The sequence below is a fragment of the Amblyomma mixtum genome, chromosome 8 (genome assembly GCF_055824585.1).
Source record: "Amblyomma mixtum isolate Tamu chromosome 8, ASM5582458v1, whole genome shotgun sequence".
NCBI lineage: Eukaryota > Metazoa > Arthropoda > Arachnida > Ixodida > Ixodidae > Amblyomma > Amblyomma mixtum.
The window spans coordinates 63,033,044-63,049,938 of record NC_143019.1 but is presented as its reverse complement, the minus strand read 5'-3'; positions in this window follow the sequence as shown (position 1 = coordinate 63,049,938).

Here is a 16,895-nt window from a genome sequence, read left to right as displayed (position 1 = left end):
TCTCTCTCGCCCTTAGTCTCGCAGCTATACACAGAGCTGCGGGTGCGAAGTGACGCTGAAGTCGGATCCGCGCAAGGTTTATTTATACAGAGCTCGTTTTATTTCGCCCCTGTGACGACGGCTGGGAAAAGCCTCCCACGAGTGCCCGCGACCTTCGTCCATGTCCATATAAATACTGCGAAGCAGTGCGGGCACAGTTACGCTCGTTGTCTTTCCCTACAGAGGCGAACGTTAAGGTGTCACGTTAAGAGATCCTATAGGTGTAGGTGCAACGTTAAGAGATCTGAATAGGGCGGAGTGGGTGAGGGAACAAACGCCGGTTAATGATACCCTAGTTGAAATCAAGAGGAAGAAGTGGGCTTGGGCAGGGCATGTAATGCGAAGGCAAGATAACCGCTGGTCCTTAAGGGTAACGGAGCGGATTCCAAGAGAAGGCAAGCGTAGCTGGGGGCGGAAGGAAGTTAGGTGGGCGGATGAGATTAAGAAGTTTGCGGGGATACAGTGGCCGCAACTGGCAAAGGACAATTGGAAAAACATGGGAGAGGCCTTTGCCCTGCAGTGGGTGTAGTCAGGCTGATGATGATGACAGAGGCGAATAGTGCAGCACCCGTGTATCGTGTAGCAAGGTTCAAGTGGCCCTGAAGTCGGAGACATTTCGCACGCTTTCGACTCCCGTTGAATCACGTGGAGGGCAGTGGGTTAATAGCTCAAGCTATTAAATGAAAACTAGAAATGTTTTTGTAGCGGTGTATTTTTAAGCGCATGATACAGTTTCACGTGATTTTAAGTGTCGGCGCGATTCTTTGATTTTTTTCTTTTGCATTCTCTATGGCCGTGTACACACAATCTGTCATTATCAACAAAATTAACCTGTTAGTGTATCACCATCACCCCCCCCCCCTCCCTTAGCATTAAGCTTATAAATTATATTAAAGCAAGGTGCTTCCTCATTAAGAAATGAAAAGCTTAATTATTTTGGAAATGGTGGCCGCAGGTACGGCCATGCTTTAAAGCTAGAGCTGTAAAGATTTGGTTCAGCCAATAGCCCTGAATTTAACGTTGGAATCGACAGCGTCAGCCGTAAGAACACAGTTACATAGTAAATGTGACTGCTACTTGCCATGGTTGGAAGGTCGTGATTGAATTGAATTAATAAACATAATAAATTAACTTAAATTCATTAGTATTGCCACCTGCCATGGCTACCAGGGACATAGTGGAGAGAGGTAAATACCCCTCTCCTCTTTTAAGAGAGAGGAGGGAGAGGACGACTGCGAGAGAGAAGAGGGAAAGAGGATGGGTGGCTATGGATGGCTTGGCGGCTTGGGTAGTTATGGCGAGAGGGGACTAATGAGCGCGCCACCAGAAGGTGGCTGGTAAATTGGTTTGGTTTTTGAGGAAAGGAAATTGCGCAGTATCTGTCTCACATATCTCGGCGGACACCTGAACCACGCCGTAAGGTAAGGGAGGAAGGTGGGAGTGAAAGGAGAAAGAGGTGCCGTAGTGGAGGTCTCCGGAATAATTTCGACCACCTGGGGATCTTTAACGTGCACTGACATCCATGAGCAGAATCGAGAGGGAAAAATTGAATATTGAAAATTGCTTTTGAGGAAAGGAAATGACGCGGTAACTGTCTCATATATCTCGGAGGACAACTGAAACGCACTGTAAGGGAAGGCATACGAGGGTCGTTCAATAAAGATTTCCCCTGACCCACTTGCTTTGGACGGAGAGCAACGAAACTTTGCAGATTTATTAGTCCTTCTCTACATAGGTGCCACCCAGGGACACACACTTCTCTCATTTTTTTATGCAACTGTAAACGCCTCGCTTTTAGAAGTCAACAGGTTGCTCCAAAAGCCATGTTGTGACTTCAGAAATCAGAGCCTCATCATCTGGAAAATGTTTGCCCTTCAAATATGGCTTCATTGTTGGAAAGAGGTCGCCGTCCGATGGTGCGAGGTCGGGTGAATAAGGGGCATGTGGTAGAATTTCAAAGCTGCAGCAGCGTGCTTCCATCTGGGCAAAATGTGAGTTGTGAACTGAGGCATTGTCTTGCAAAAGGCGGACACCTTTGGTGAGCATGCCATGTCTCTTGCTTTTGATGGCCTCCCACAATTTCCGCCGCTGTAAAGCATAGTATGTCCCAGTAATCGTGGCACCCTTTTGCTAGAAAATCCATCAAGACTACTCCGTGCTGGTCCCAAAAGACTGTGAGCATGACCTTGCCCGCCTATAGGGCTGGGCGCGTGCCTTCTTTGGAGGCGGTGAGTCCAAGTGCTTCGATTGCATCGAATGGACTTTAGTCTCCGGATCGTAGTGATGGACTCAGCTTTCATACTGTGCAATCAGTCTGTTGAAAAAGTCATCCTGGTTTCCACGGCACATGGTCAAAAGAGCCTGGGAGCATTCGACTCGTTCCTGCTTTCGGAAAGGTGTGAGCAGCCGGGGAACTCAGCGAGCGGATACCTTACGCATGTGAAGATGGTTCTGAATGATTTTTTCCATAGACCCCACACTAATTTTGATATTTTGGGCTAGGTCTCGAACTGTTACGCGGCGATTTTTTTAAAATGGCGGCCTCCACTTGCTGGTGGTGTGCTCATCGATAGCGGAGTGAGGTCGCCCTGCAATCGGAGGCGTTTCCACCAAAGTCCGACCACATTTGAATTCACGATGCCAGTTCTTTACTACATCATATGATGGGGAATCCTCCCCATAAACCTCTTCTGTCTCATCGAACGTCTCCCTTGGAGTGCGGCCTTTCAAGTACAGGAACTTGATGACTGCTCTGTATTCCACTGCATTCTTTATCACACCTCACACCACTTCAGCACCTGTGAAAGGAAGACCGTTATTAGTTGAGAGTTGCACATTGGCACGTGACCTATAGGGACTTAGGTCATTACCCATGCGCAGTTCCAGCATTCTGCAATAAGTAGAAGTGAGTCAGGGGAAATCTTTATTGAACGCCCCTCGTAAAAGAGGTAGCTAGAGAAGAGAGAAAGAAAGAGGTGCCGTACGTAGTGGAGGGCCGCGGAATAATTTCGACCACCGGGAGATCTTTAACGCGCACTGACACCGCACAGAACACGGGAGCCTTTGTGCTTTTCGCCTCCATCGAAGCACGGCCGCCGCGGTCGGGGTCGAACCCGGGTACACCGCCGCGGAGTACTCTGGTTCATATACGGAAAAAATGACATGTATATGACTGTCTCAAGTAGCAGCGCTTGGCTTTATATGTGCGTCCTACGGATGCTTAATGACGTCACCCTATTTTTCTCGCTACCGCTGAGATTTTCTGTACCAAATGCGTCTACACAAACACAATCTAACATACTACCACACGCCGCCGGGTTTTCTCGTAACAAGGATTGTAAGGCTTTCGCCTTAGAGCTCCTAGGCTCTCAAGGCCACTGCAGATAACCAGTTTCGTTCATTGTGTGGCCAGGCATGTACTGCACTCTAAATTTGGCCTCGTACACAGTGTATACCCTTATGAAGACGTCAGCTTTCTTTGTTACTACCCAGCTGAGCTTAGGCCTAGAATAATGCCCGGGTGATGCAATTAGCGTGAACACAAAACTGGGTCTGCAAAAATATAGTGTACAAGTCTTGCAACGCATGGGAGCCTTAAAGGGAAACTGCATATGTTTCAGAAATCAACGAGCTTAATAGTGTCGAATGTGTGAAACTTTCAGGTAAAGCAAGCGAAGTCTTTTTGGGCAAGCACTTGAAATAGTGAAGTAATAGCCGATTAAAATCCGGATGCCCTTCAAGCTTCTCCGCAGCGCACGAAGCCAAATGGGGGGCGCATGATGATGTCCTCGAAGGTATCGGTACATTTCCAACGCACAAACACCTGCTTCGAAGGAAAAAACCAGCGCCACCAAAGGCAAACCCTGCCGAGAGTTGCTTGGCAGTTTTGAGGACGGAGGGGCCCAGCGAGTTGAGTGGGTCGTTCAGGCAATCAGGTTGCGGCTCCAATGGACGATGGCGAACTCCATTGAGGAGGAAACTGAAGGTTTATTCACATATTTACAAGCGTAAGAGATCGGAAGTGAGAGACCGGAGTGAGAGACAAATGTGTGCTGGCTGCTTCCGCCGATGCTTAGGCCCAAACTCTGAAAGCTTCCTTTCCTTCGCAGTCTTCCTAACCTTACGTGAGGCCGCCTTTCCCCGAAGGTTCGATGGAGGAAGCCAGCTTACTCTGAAAGCTTTCCTCGCCTCTCCTCAAGTGAGGAACGCATGCCGCGTGTCTGGGTTTGAGGGTTCCTGCACATCGGCCAATAGGACGCCGAGTAGGAAGTTGCATTCCAGCGGCGACAACAAATATGGCGGCGCCCTTCGAAGCTGGGCCCCTCGATTCGGACTGAATTCGTCGTTGTTACTGCGTTTTTCAGTGCGTTCGCTGGCCATAAATGGGCCATCGGTCTTTTGATTCCTCTCATCTCGCCTCTAAGGAAATTATGAGTGATAAATTTGCCTTATTTTTTTATTTAGATTGGCGATTCAGCCGCTTTTAGGCTTAAGACCATCGGTTTGTTGACAGAAATGGTTTCCGTCCTAACAATCAGATGGCGCCACTAGGCTCAGCTAGGCGGAAAACTCGTCTACCAGATGCAAATGGAATAGCCAGATCAACGTCAATCGTCATGTCATTGCGTCGCTGTTTGCATAAGCTGAATTAAAAGTGGAAATTTGAGAAACGTTGTAACGTCCCGCAGAATACCTGCGTTTAGCGTAGATTTATGCTATTTGCCAGCCATATCTCTCACGCCACGAGCGGCGACGTGGTGGCCAGGAGGTGTGAACGAAGCAACATTTCGGCGGCGGCGGATTTTGCTCGCTCTCGCCGCCGAATGCCCAAGTGTGATAGAGCCGCACCAGTGCGGAATCTGAACGCAAATTCTTCCTTAGAGTGCACTTCCACTGGACTCACCGCGTCGCGAAGCGACCTAGCTGTTCGAGGATACAGGTACAATTCATCGAATGCGTATTCACAAGCACGGTTAAAAAATTGCGTGTAGTCGTTTGCGTAGCGATCAGTCCACGCTGCCATTTTCTTCCGCTCCGCCTGCTCAACTGCGCTCACGCCGGGCTCGCGTCTCGCCGCCCGCGTGAGTGTGCGGAGTCACTTGTGGCAGCAGTGAGGTGAAGCGCTCCTCCAGGGCCAGGAGCGACGTAAGGACGCATGAAGGCAGCTGGCAGCTGCCTCAACTGTGAGGAGGCACCAAGGACGACCTTACTCAGGGCTCCTAAGTAAGGAAGCTTTCAGATTGACATGAGGGCGCCTCACTGCAGTGAAGGCTTCCTTACTGAGGTAAGGAAGCTTTCAGAGTTTGGGGGTTAGCCTTCGCCGTACCTTGCTTAACGACGACCCACGTTTGGTGGTAATTTCTCCCAGACCCGCGTTCTTCGACCCTGACACCGCATCTTGCTTCCCGATGACAGACGTCGGGAAGGAGTCTTTCCAGGCCCGTGTACTAGGACCTCAACAGCAGCGTCTTACAAGTCAGGACAGTGTGTGGCTGAAGACAACGGTAATTTGAAATCATATCTTCCATGACGTCACGCTGAATTTCTCTGCACTCCTCTGGTGCATTGAGGAGAAGCAGAAATTTCAGTCGTCGATTACGTCACTATTTGAAATCCTAGTGCAAAAACAACTGGCATGCTTTACCTACAGCCTATATAGATTTGAATCCTTGAATATCACGAAACTCTCACAAAAGTACAGCAGTTGCCATTTAAAAGCGTTCTGGAAACTTTACTACGACTAGCCTGTCGACACTGGCAGCCCAAGCAGCCGCAAGGACCCTTCTTCGGCCCCGTGCCAGGCGGGGTCGGTGGTACCTCCTCCCCTGCGCACCCCCGAAAAGAAAGTGGAGATAACTATCTCTCGCGTCGCTTCCGGAGCATCGGCTGCTGCCTTGTTGTAGCGCGGCTTCGCCTGCCGAGAGCTCGCGGCCAAAAGCGCACACACCACCTCCCCCCTCCCCCACCCCCCTCTCGCCGTCCTTCGCCTTTCTGTGCTGGCGCTGGAGTGCCAGGTGTCTCTGGCCACGCAAGAAACCGTCGCCAGAGTCTCGCATGCGTGTCGATCGACGAGAGTCGAGGAACGGCCAGGGCAGGAGGGAAGGGTACGAGGAGGGCGCACCTATACTGTAACCTTTGAGCGAGAAAGCAAAACGAAAACTGTGCGTGCAATGGGAGACATCTGTCCATCAAGGCAGGGCTCGAAAGAGCAAGGCATGCCATACAAAAGTTCAAGGGTCCCCTTTAGCGACGGCTCTCGCTATTAGGCGTCGTGGGAGTCGATGTGTGCTTCGACGCATTTGGCAACCGCGAGACGATCCTTCCTAATCACGGATCATGTTGGTCTTCTGGTAATCGTTGACTGCGTTAAAATTTTTGTTTTGGCCGACTGCGCTATAACATTTCACTAAATGGTTGACTGGGCGACGATTTTTTTTCCTCTAAAAGATGCCCAACGTGGGGTGCAGGTGAGGCCGAGAAGTTTTATGCCACTCGAAGACGCTGAATTATTTATTTATTTATTTATTTATTTATTTATTTATTTATTTATTTATTTATTTATACCAGTACTCTCAAGGCCCGCGGGCATTATAGAGAGGAGGGGCATACAAAATCATAGGCACATTTTTTGAAGGCGTCAACGTTGGTTATGGTGGCGATGGAGGCAGAGATGTGGCTCCAGTCGTTGCAGGTGCGACATGCAATGAATGAAGAAGAGTGTCGGTGCGACATGACCGAACATCTACCTTAAATTGATGATCGATGCGCGATGGCAGGTAGGAATAAGCAATTGATTTTTAAGTGTCGTGTTGTGGTAAATTTTATGAAATATGTCCATATACGTGTATGAGTATGCCCGTATTGAGTATACCCATATACGTGCACATTTAATATGACTTATGAACTTCAGCTCCACAAAAGATTTGCTGAGAACAGCCTCAGTCTCATTGGATGTTTACATTGAATTCCGGATTCAGGCGGTATTGGATGGGAGCTGTGTCAGGGGCGGTTATAAAGGGGGGGCACCACTACTCAGTATTTTTCTGTTGGCAAACACCGAAAAACTGATCCTTTTTTAACTGTAAAGTCCAAGCAGTTCACAGCGTTAATGCCCAGCCATCCGGCCCCTACAGGGTTTTCTCATTCGTCCCTGAGTTATGTTGAGATTGGTTCATAGTCAGAGCAACACTTTGCAATGAAAATGCATTGTGCATAGTGCGGCCTCGTAGATATTTCGAGAAGCATTTTTTGTGCCCGTTCATCTATTTCGGCGCTTTGCCGGTGGCGACGCAAAAAGTGAAAACCATTTGTGCTTGAACAGTGAGCCATCACGCCTGCCACATTTTAAATGAAAAGTCGTGCCTGCCGGGAGCCTCCGGCCTGAAGGAACAGTCGTGCGTCCGTGTACATCGCACAGACTCCCGCATACACGCCCAGTTCCGAAAAGCCTGCGGATGGCTTAAAAAATTCGACATAAGAGATGCTCAGGAAGTTGTTATGAACAGGTAAACAGCATTTTGTTTGGTTTGGTTTATTCGGGTTTAACGTCCCAAAGCAACTCAGGTCGCTTCGACAATCAACACAAGAAATCCGTCTTTTAGCGTACAAAACGTACATTAGACCAATTCTTGAGTACGCCTCAGTAGTATGGGACCCGTATACCGAAAAAAACATAACACAGTTAGAAAGCATTCAAAGAAAATCGGTTAGATTTATATTCAACTGTTATAGCTGGCAAGTATCTCCGACGGTTCTTCTAAACAATGCAAACTTAGAGCCATTAAAATTGAGACGGTATAGGGACAGACTGAAATATATGTACCTACTATATCATGATATGCTGGGAATAGATAAGGATGTGTACATTAATTCAGTTTCTAAGCGCCCAACACCATCTAATCATTCCAAAAAATTAAAAGAATTTTCTTGCAGGACTAACGTGATTAAAAACTCTTTTTTTCCACGGACAGTAAGTGAGTGGAATGCGCTCACGTCGAGTACAGTGGAATGCCCGACGGTCCAGTCATTCTGCGGCATGCTTAACAGTATTGAAGCAAAATAGAATTACCATCGTGTCGTTATGCGCAATGCCTTGAGTGCCTCATATGCATGATTGTTTTCATTGTTTGTACATTTCGTTTCTTGCTCAAGTGACTGAGCATGCGTGGTTGTGTCATGCTGCTGTGTACACGCCTTGTTGTTTTTGTCGCGCTTTACTTTTCGTTACTATTACTACTGCTGGATTTCGTCTCTTCTTCTCACTTAAATTCTTGCGATGTTTTTTTTTTGTTTTTTTGTTGTTATGTTAGTTTTCTGATGTATTATTGATATGCCCACTCCTGCCTAAGGCCTCAAACTGAGGCTGGCAGTATCCTGCAAATAAATAAATGAGGGACGCCGTAGTGAAGGGCTCCGGAAATTTCGACCACCTGGGGTTCTTTAACGTGCACTGACATCGCACAGCACACGGGCCTCTAGAATTTCGCCTTCATCGAAATTCAGCCGCCGCGGCCGGGATCGAAACCGCGTCTTTCGGGTCAGCAACCGAGCGCCGTAACCACTGAGCCACCGCGGCGGGGCGGAAAACAGCATTTGTTATGCTGCTACCATATAACAACAATCTCAGTGAAATCAACCAACTGGAATGCATCCGCAGAGCATATCCTAGAACGTGACGATGCACGATTCTATTGTCCAATTCTGTACTCTGCAAACGAGCAACCCAGTATGTAATTCAGCACAAAACTACCACCATTTGCGCTAATCATTACGCAGCTTATAGGGTACTGAGAAGAGTTTGGTTGATAGAATTCCTCGCGAACTAGTGGTTAAACCATGTATATGACGTCCCGTCGCTATTTTTGCGAGAATACCAGCGATACGACGCCTGAAGTAAGCAGGAAAGTTTTATTACACACTTGAAGCCATCACTCTCCAAGTCATTCGAACAGAATTTTGCAGTGCTAGGGAGAAGACCGCAGGATTTAACAGAATAAGAGACTTGGCATGTATATAAGAAGTTTTATGAAAGAAAACAAGCAGACTTTCGAGACCACGTATTTAACTACCAAAACTGCACACAGTTTTATCACCTACAATATCATGCATCCCAGTCTCGCACAAACTACCAGTTTCAAAACCTAACGCGCTTAATACCCCACACATTAAACACCTACCCTAACCTAACTGAACTCCCATTACAAAACATGTGCGTTGCCAAATACAGAAAAACTCTCCATTAATGTTTCTGAAACAGATAACATGGCTTCTTCTAGACCCCAACTTCCTTTGTCCTACTTGTTTTATGTCTCCTAAAGCGTGATGTATGGTTGATCTTTGAATTTGTTGTTATTATTTTTGCTGTAATATGCATTGTGTTAATTTTTTAAATCTAAATGATTGCCTAGTCAACTTTATTTTTATTTCCATGGGGAGGGCAGCCTTTCGTCAGGTGCTGTAAGACGCCTTTAGCTTGCTCTCCCACGATTTGCAGTCTGTGTACTGACAAAAGGAAATAAATAAAGAAATCAAATAAAAGCATCTGTTCATTCTTCGCCTTGTATTTCCGGCATCTGCATGTGCAAACATCCATACTTTGTTATCTTCACACACTCTGTCCACTCGGGGGCAGCTTGCGTGACCCCTCCTCCCATTGGCTACATGTGGCGTGACGCTCCTCCGAACTAACCCGAGCTTACCCGAGTTACTCCGAGGCTTCAGGCAGGATTCTCCGAAAGCAAGTTATCCTCCATTTTGACACCTGAATGCGTAACTCCTCGAAAAAAGAATGTCGAGATGGCGATTACCGTCCTGGACGAGCGTATTTGAACCAGATACCTTAGGTGCGGCCGAAGGCTACACATCGATCGACCGCCTACGTCATCCCAAGGGGAAACCTCGCCCTGGCTGGGAGCATCCCGCAGATGCTCGCTATACTGTCGGCCATCCTGCAGCCAACCTCCAGCCAACCTGGGCTACCACTCTCGACACTGCGGCCGAGTGTCTCCACGCTGCCTCCCATCTGGTTCCGGGCGTTCGCCAACCCGGCGACCAGCTGGTCGGTTCTAGAAGAGACTCGCTGCCATTATATAGGCGCAAGGTTTAAAGTATTTTACGCCACGGTAATATAAAGAGTACCAGGAGCGACCTGTGTTAGCAAGGCGCATTTCGTAGGGGTCAAAATAGTGGTTCATGGGCTATAGGGTTTAACGTTCCAAAGTAATTAAGGCTATGAGGGAAGCCGTACTGAAGGGCTCCGGAAACTTCGACCACCTGGGGATCTTTAACGTGCACTGACATCGCACAGTACACGGGCCTCTAGAATTTCGCCTCCATCGAAATTGCGCAGGGACAAAGATACATATGTGACAGATTTCTTTGCTTAGGGCGCTGTGACATGAGCTAAGCACGCAGACAGTACAGTATCCTATACGGAAACGCTTAAAAAAAAACACGATTGAGGTGTGCCGTATGACGATATCATGCGACCTGGTTATGTTTTTAATCACGTGGCTAGGTAACCTGACTTCTCGACGTGACGATGACCTCTGTTAGTGCCAAGGACATCTCCTTAGCGCAATCCTACAATATGTGAAGCTGTCAACTGTGCGAGCCTGTAAAAGTTAGATTGTGGACGAAAAATGCACTTGACGGAATAATGACTTGAAATCTGGAAAATGCGCAAAGGGCGATCTGGAGGTGATTAAAATTCAAACCTCTTCCTGTTCTCACCTGTCTCTTTTTGTGTGATAGAAATGGTCGAAAATGCGTGTATGTGCCCTGGACATGGACTCAATGGACATGCTCACATTTCCATGCAATGGACACGGCGCTTACTTTGGGACCAGCTGTCCTGTCTTCTCCTTCACTCCACTAGACACGTTTGTTTTGCGGAATTTCTTTACTCTATCTTTTTTTCTAGCGATGTTGCATCTGATCAGATTTCCTTGTTTTGTTGCTTCGCTTGTAGCTATAACGAGCGATATTTTTTTCTGGAAACAGTGGTATAGCATGTAAAATAAAGGGTTAGGTACTTTTGATGCACTATACATATTGTGTCTTTGAAGTCGCTGGTGGCGAGGCTACGCACTCGGCCAGCAAAGCGTGGTCCGTGAACGCACTCCTAGCGGAGTGCACTCTTCCACGAGTGACACTCCACTTGCGTCGTTTAGATGTGGCAAAGTGTACTTACAGCGAGTGACACTCTCCGTAAGTTCACTTTACTTGCCCGCTTGACAGGGAGGGGTATTGCTCTCTGCAAAGCTCACATCACAGCGCCATAAACCCGCGAAGCTGTCCCATACATACATATATAGTTATCACTGTGGATAGCTCAGCCATGCTTTGACCCCTGTGCCTTGCTAACCCAGGTCACTCCTGGTACTCTTCACATCACCGTGACGTAAAATACCCTAAAAACTTGCACCTATATAGTGGTAGCGAGTCTCTTCAGGTACCGACCAACTGGTCGCCGGGCATTGCGAACGCTCGGAACCAGATGGGAGGCAGCGTGGAGATACGCGGTCGGAGAGTCGAGAGTGGTAGCCCAGGTTGGCTGGAGGTTGGCCGGAGGATGGCTGACAGTATAGCAAGCATCTGCGGGATGCTCCCAGCCAGGGCGAGGTTTCCCCTTGGGATGACGTAGGCGGTCGATCGATGTGTAGCCTTCGGCCGCACCTAAGGTATCTGGTTCAAATACGCTCGTCCAGGACGGTAATCGCCACATCGACACTCTTTTTTTCGACGAAATGCGCATGCGGAGTTACGTAATTCTTACGGGTCAAAATGGCGGGTAACTTGTTATCCCGTATTTTTTTGTTTTTGCATGAATTGTGCGTGAGCTGTGCCACGTATACAAAACTCGAGATCACTCCGAAATTGACAGTCCGAGAAAACCATTTTGCCCCGTTGGCAGTTAGCCTTTTTTTTTTCACGTCTGCCCCAGTGTCAGCCTCCGCAAGCGCCTCGACAAAAAAATTGAACTCTCGGTAAAAAAACTTAACTGTCACGCTCTAGAAGAGCCAGGCTCGAATGCGGTAGCAAGCAGTAGACCATTCTTACGACTCTTTGGCTCTTTTGCAAACATCCGAAAACACCCGCAAGCAACTTCTGCTGAACCACTTCAACCACTACTACCGCCGTTCTGTTCACACCGCATCATTCTTCCTCGTTCGTTGCTTTTTTTCGCAACAGTATCACGTTTTAGACAGTCTTTTACACGCGCTAAGACAGTACGCATTGCCTGGTCCTTGTTTTGGCGCGAGGCCGATGCGACTGGTCGACGGCGGGGAGATTCTATAGGTGGCCGAGCGGTACCTTTCCATGACGTAAGCGGAGGCGGAGTTCGAATGTGTCATCCACCTTCTGTTCGCTCACGCCACCTTGGATGACGTCATGGAAAGTGCCACCGCCATTGTTGCTTTTTTTCTGCTTGTGTGACCCAGAAGTACCATACAAAGATCGCTAAAACCGTTCACAGCGGCCAGTAATGCTGGCTCATTTAAAAACATCTGCCATCTACGATCCCAAGCCCTCGCATTCAGCATCTCCCGCATACGAAACGGATGCGCTAACCATTAGGCTACCGCTGCGTTTACATAGTGATTAGATGATCCATTGTCCCTCCATTTATTCACGGTCAGAAGGTCGCTAACGCTGCATGCATCATTAGCTTTGAATACGGCAGTATCATCTGGAATCCACACCAAGCGTACCTTGTCAATCAATTACAAGCTACCCAAAACAAAGCCCATCGGATTGTTTCACCACAGTATTCGCGGCACGTCAGCCCAGCCACAGTATGCAACAGAGCAGACATCCAAACTTAGAGGAGCCGTCGACAAGTCGCTCCTCGAAATTTCATTACCTTCTCTATCAAGAACATATTAACATCAACAAACACGAATACCTAAAACCACCAAACCTGCGCTCAGCCAGAACAAACCTAGACAAGACAGTCAGACCATTTATCACCCGCTCTAACCTTTTACAGCATTCTTTCTTTGCGTCCATCATAGAATTATGGAATAAGCTGCCACGTCATATTGTAACCTCGACATTTGGAGACGAATTTGCTTCAAAGGTGGAAATATTTTTTTGGCCAGCAAACTGCAACACTGTGAGCAGCCGCATTTATGATTAGTGGCAGCAAAGCGCCAATTCACGGAGTGTGTTACGTACAGTCAGGGACGAAAGTCTCCGGACCATGTGTTCCTCAAACGAAGCTTATATCTCTACTATCAGACAGCGGCTAGAGACCGCACTTGTGGTGATGAAAGAACAAGAATTTAACTTTTACCTCCACAAGTGTGGTCTCCAGCCGCCGACTAATAGCAGAGATATCGGCTTCGTTAGGGGAACACGTGGTCCGGAGACTTTTGTCCCCGACTGTACACGTAACCCTTTTCGGAGATAGCTACATAATGCTCACTGCTCCTTGTTATTGTTTTCTCTAGGATGTATAGTATATTGTCTGTACAATTGCGATTTTGTACCTACACCTCTATGAGCTTGTGAAGGCCTAGAGTATTAATAAATAAATAAACTCATAACCGCAACAGGAGATTTTAATGGGTTGGCATTGAAAGTAACATGTCGAAAAAATCAGTCCGTCTGCCCATCATATAAATCGCTTAAAAGGTGGCAAAGTGGCGAGATGGATATCGCCTCTGCACTTTCAGAGAACATAATGAAGAAGATCGGCTCCTACCTTCCTTCGAAGGAAGGTAGGAGCCGATAAGTGGAAGTTGGGGGTGAATGGGGAGAGAGAAATCACCTTCATCACACTCAGGGAGAGGAAGGAGAGGGAAAGTTAGAGAGGGAAGATAACTGGTGGCCTAGAATAGAGAGGGGGTACACTCTAAACACGGTAACCTTTGGGTAACCTTTGTAAAGGTGCACATTTTCACATTGAAGTATACCTATAATTTAAAGGTTACAGAATGTAACCTTTCCACTTATAACCTTTGTAAAAGTTACAAATGGTAAAGGTTACTTCTTTTTACGCATAGGTTCCGCGACTCTTTTAGCGCTGTAACCTTTACAAAGGTATACATCATTGAGCTAGCTATAGGTTACGTGCTCCAAAATGTGTAACCTTTGTAAGCCACAATGACTGGCCTAAAAATGGCAAAAATGTCGCTGCAACTTGCTGAAGGTGATGAAATACAGAGCTCTGCTGGATTTCAATTTGAATGGAACAAAAATTGGCCAAACAAGAGAATGGTTTAGAAAGGAGAAAATGACAAACATCGGCATATGATAGGCAAAATTTTAATTCACTGCAACATCTTCAAGACTAGAAAAAATACAAAACAACAAAACTTCCCAAATATTGTCTACATTGAAGAAAAACTAAGGAATGTAACAGATGCAGGTATGTTCAAGGCACCATTTTTGCAAACATTTTGCAAAAAAAATCACAATAAATGGGCATGCAAGGCACTAAAATATGGGCCCATATTACAGTATTACTGTTGGCACGCGAAACAGAACCACGTTGAACAAGCAACTCAATAAAGCATGCTCAGATGAAGTCTCGCTTCGAATAGAGCTTGGCTACAGCATATCACTCTTATTGCAATGCAAATAAGAAAATAGGCACTGTAATTGTAGTACCAAAAAGAACAAAATAAAAGCTCTATTATTCACGACCAAGTGCCAAGTCAACTTGACATTGTGTAAGGGATATATCAGACACAAAATATGAATGGCAAAAATATCAGAGAAGGCAATATTTTGATCACACATTTTACCACACTTCTTAAAAGAAAGATTAAAATGACTATACAATGTGAGATCAAGAAAGGTGGTCCAAGCAGTGCAGATAAAATAAGTTCTTTTAAAACTTGCGGCCACATACAAACGCAAACAACAATCAATCGATTTAAACATCTTGGCTAAACAGCAACCAGAGATATACATATACCTAACAGCTTTCAGAGGTACATAACATCAGCAAATTCAGCACAACTTGCCTAGATCATATGCACAAAAGCCCTTTGCGACTCCTCCAGTCATATCATTAACAAAGATGCAGAAGGACATGACCAATAACATTAACAGTGCTATAAGCCTGACAACACTCGCATAAGTACATCAACTTCCAATACACTGTAGCGCAGCAAAAGACGAGGACACAAGAGACGAGAGACGAACACCACGAGCGCTAACTTCCAACAAATTTAATTCTCCTCAAGCATCACATTTATACGCCAGAAAACAGTAATCACACGTGCGAACAGTATCAATTTCTTAGAAAAACGAGCTCTTTATCTGAGAGGAGAATGGAAGGTGTGCTTACACACGAGCATTCTGACCTATTTATTTTTTCGGCTTCAATGATTTCGCGGGTTACCCTTTCTCTGCTTTTTCCTATTACCAGACTTTTATCAAAGAAAGGCTTACAGGTTTTCGACTTGCATGCGAGAATGTGGTCAACCAGCGATCCGCCTTGCCCGTTTCTGACGTTGCGAGCGTGTTCCATTAGGCGCTCATTCAGACGCTCGCAACGTCAGAAACGGGCAAGGCTGGTTGACCACATTCTCGCATGCAAGTCGAAAACCTATAAGCCTTTCTTTGATAAAAGTCTGGTAATAGGAAAAAGCAGAGAAAGGGTAACGCGCGAAATAATTGCAGCCGAAAAAATAAATAGGTCAGGATGCTCGTGTGAAGCACACCTTCCATTCTCCTCTCAGATAAAGAGCTCGTTTTTCTAAGAAATTGATACTGTTCGCACGTGTGATTACTGTTATCTGGCGTATAAATGTGATGCTTCAGGAGAATAAAATTTGTTGGAAGTTAGCGGTCGTGGTGTTCGTCCCTCGTCTCTTGTGTCCTCGTCTCTTGCTGCGTTACAGTGTATTGGAACTATGTACCAACAAGCCCAAAAAGCCACGCTACATCAACTTGTGTAATGCGGTTAAAAAAAAACTTGCTCAATTTAGCTGTAGAAAATATACTTGAACATATTAGAAAGTGAACAATTGAAACACATTTCTTTCCAAGAAATTAGAACAAATTATTCTTTTTCAAGAGCATGAACAAGCTCTATAGTCCACGTGGCACTATAAAGTGTCTGGCAGGGCAATATTCTGCAGCAGGATGAGTATGGCGGAAAATGCAGGTGGATATAGTCGAGGTATTTTATGTAATATGTCACCAGGCAGAAGATGAGGGCACGCTCTAGGTTGCCGTTGCTGATCGAGATCACTTCTTGATACTGCCAGCGTAAACACACAGCGCAGGTATTTACATGAGGTGCAGTCACTTGCAACTCTTCCGGCAGTGGGATCTGTGGAATGTTAAATTAGAGCCAGTGAGCAACCATTCATTCTTAAAGCATGGCTGATATTCTCACCAGAGTGAAACATGGTATACAAAGAACATCGCAGTGCCTACCGCATCGCAGCGCCGCTGCTGCGATTGCTGCGCTGCTGCTTCCGCAATTCACTCAGGATGGCCATTGGTCAAACCACAGCCAATTTTTTTAATGAGCCCAATTGTATTGCCAAAATCGTATGGCGCACCGATCAACTGATAATCAGTGAAACGACGTGCAAAGTTCCAAAATTCAGATTCAAAACAAAACTACCGCTTCATAGTGAGAACAGCGCGGGAAAACGAGACGAGCAAAGAAAGACACAACACATCGTCTCGTTTTCCCGCGCTGTTTTCAATATATGAATCAATACTGTTAGAGATGAGCAAAACGGGATGGGGGGCGAGTAAGAACAGTCGTCGCTAACACAAATTTGTGAGAATAAAAAACGGATATATTGCAGTTACAACTTAATTCTTGTTAGCGCACTTCAATAGGGCTCGCACTGTCTTACGCACGTCAGCTCAGATCGCTCGCG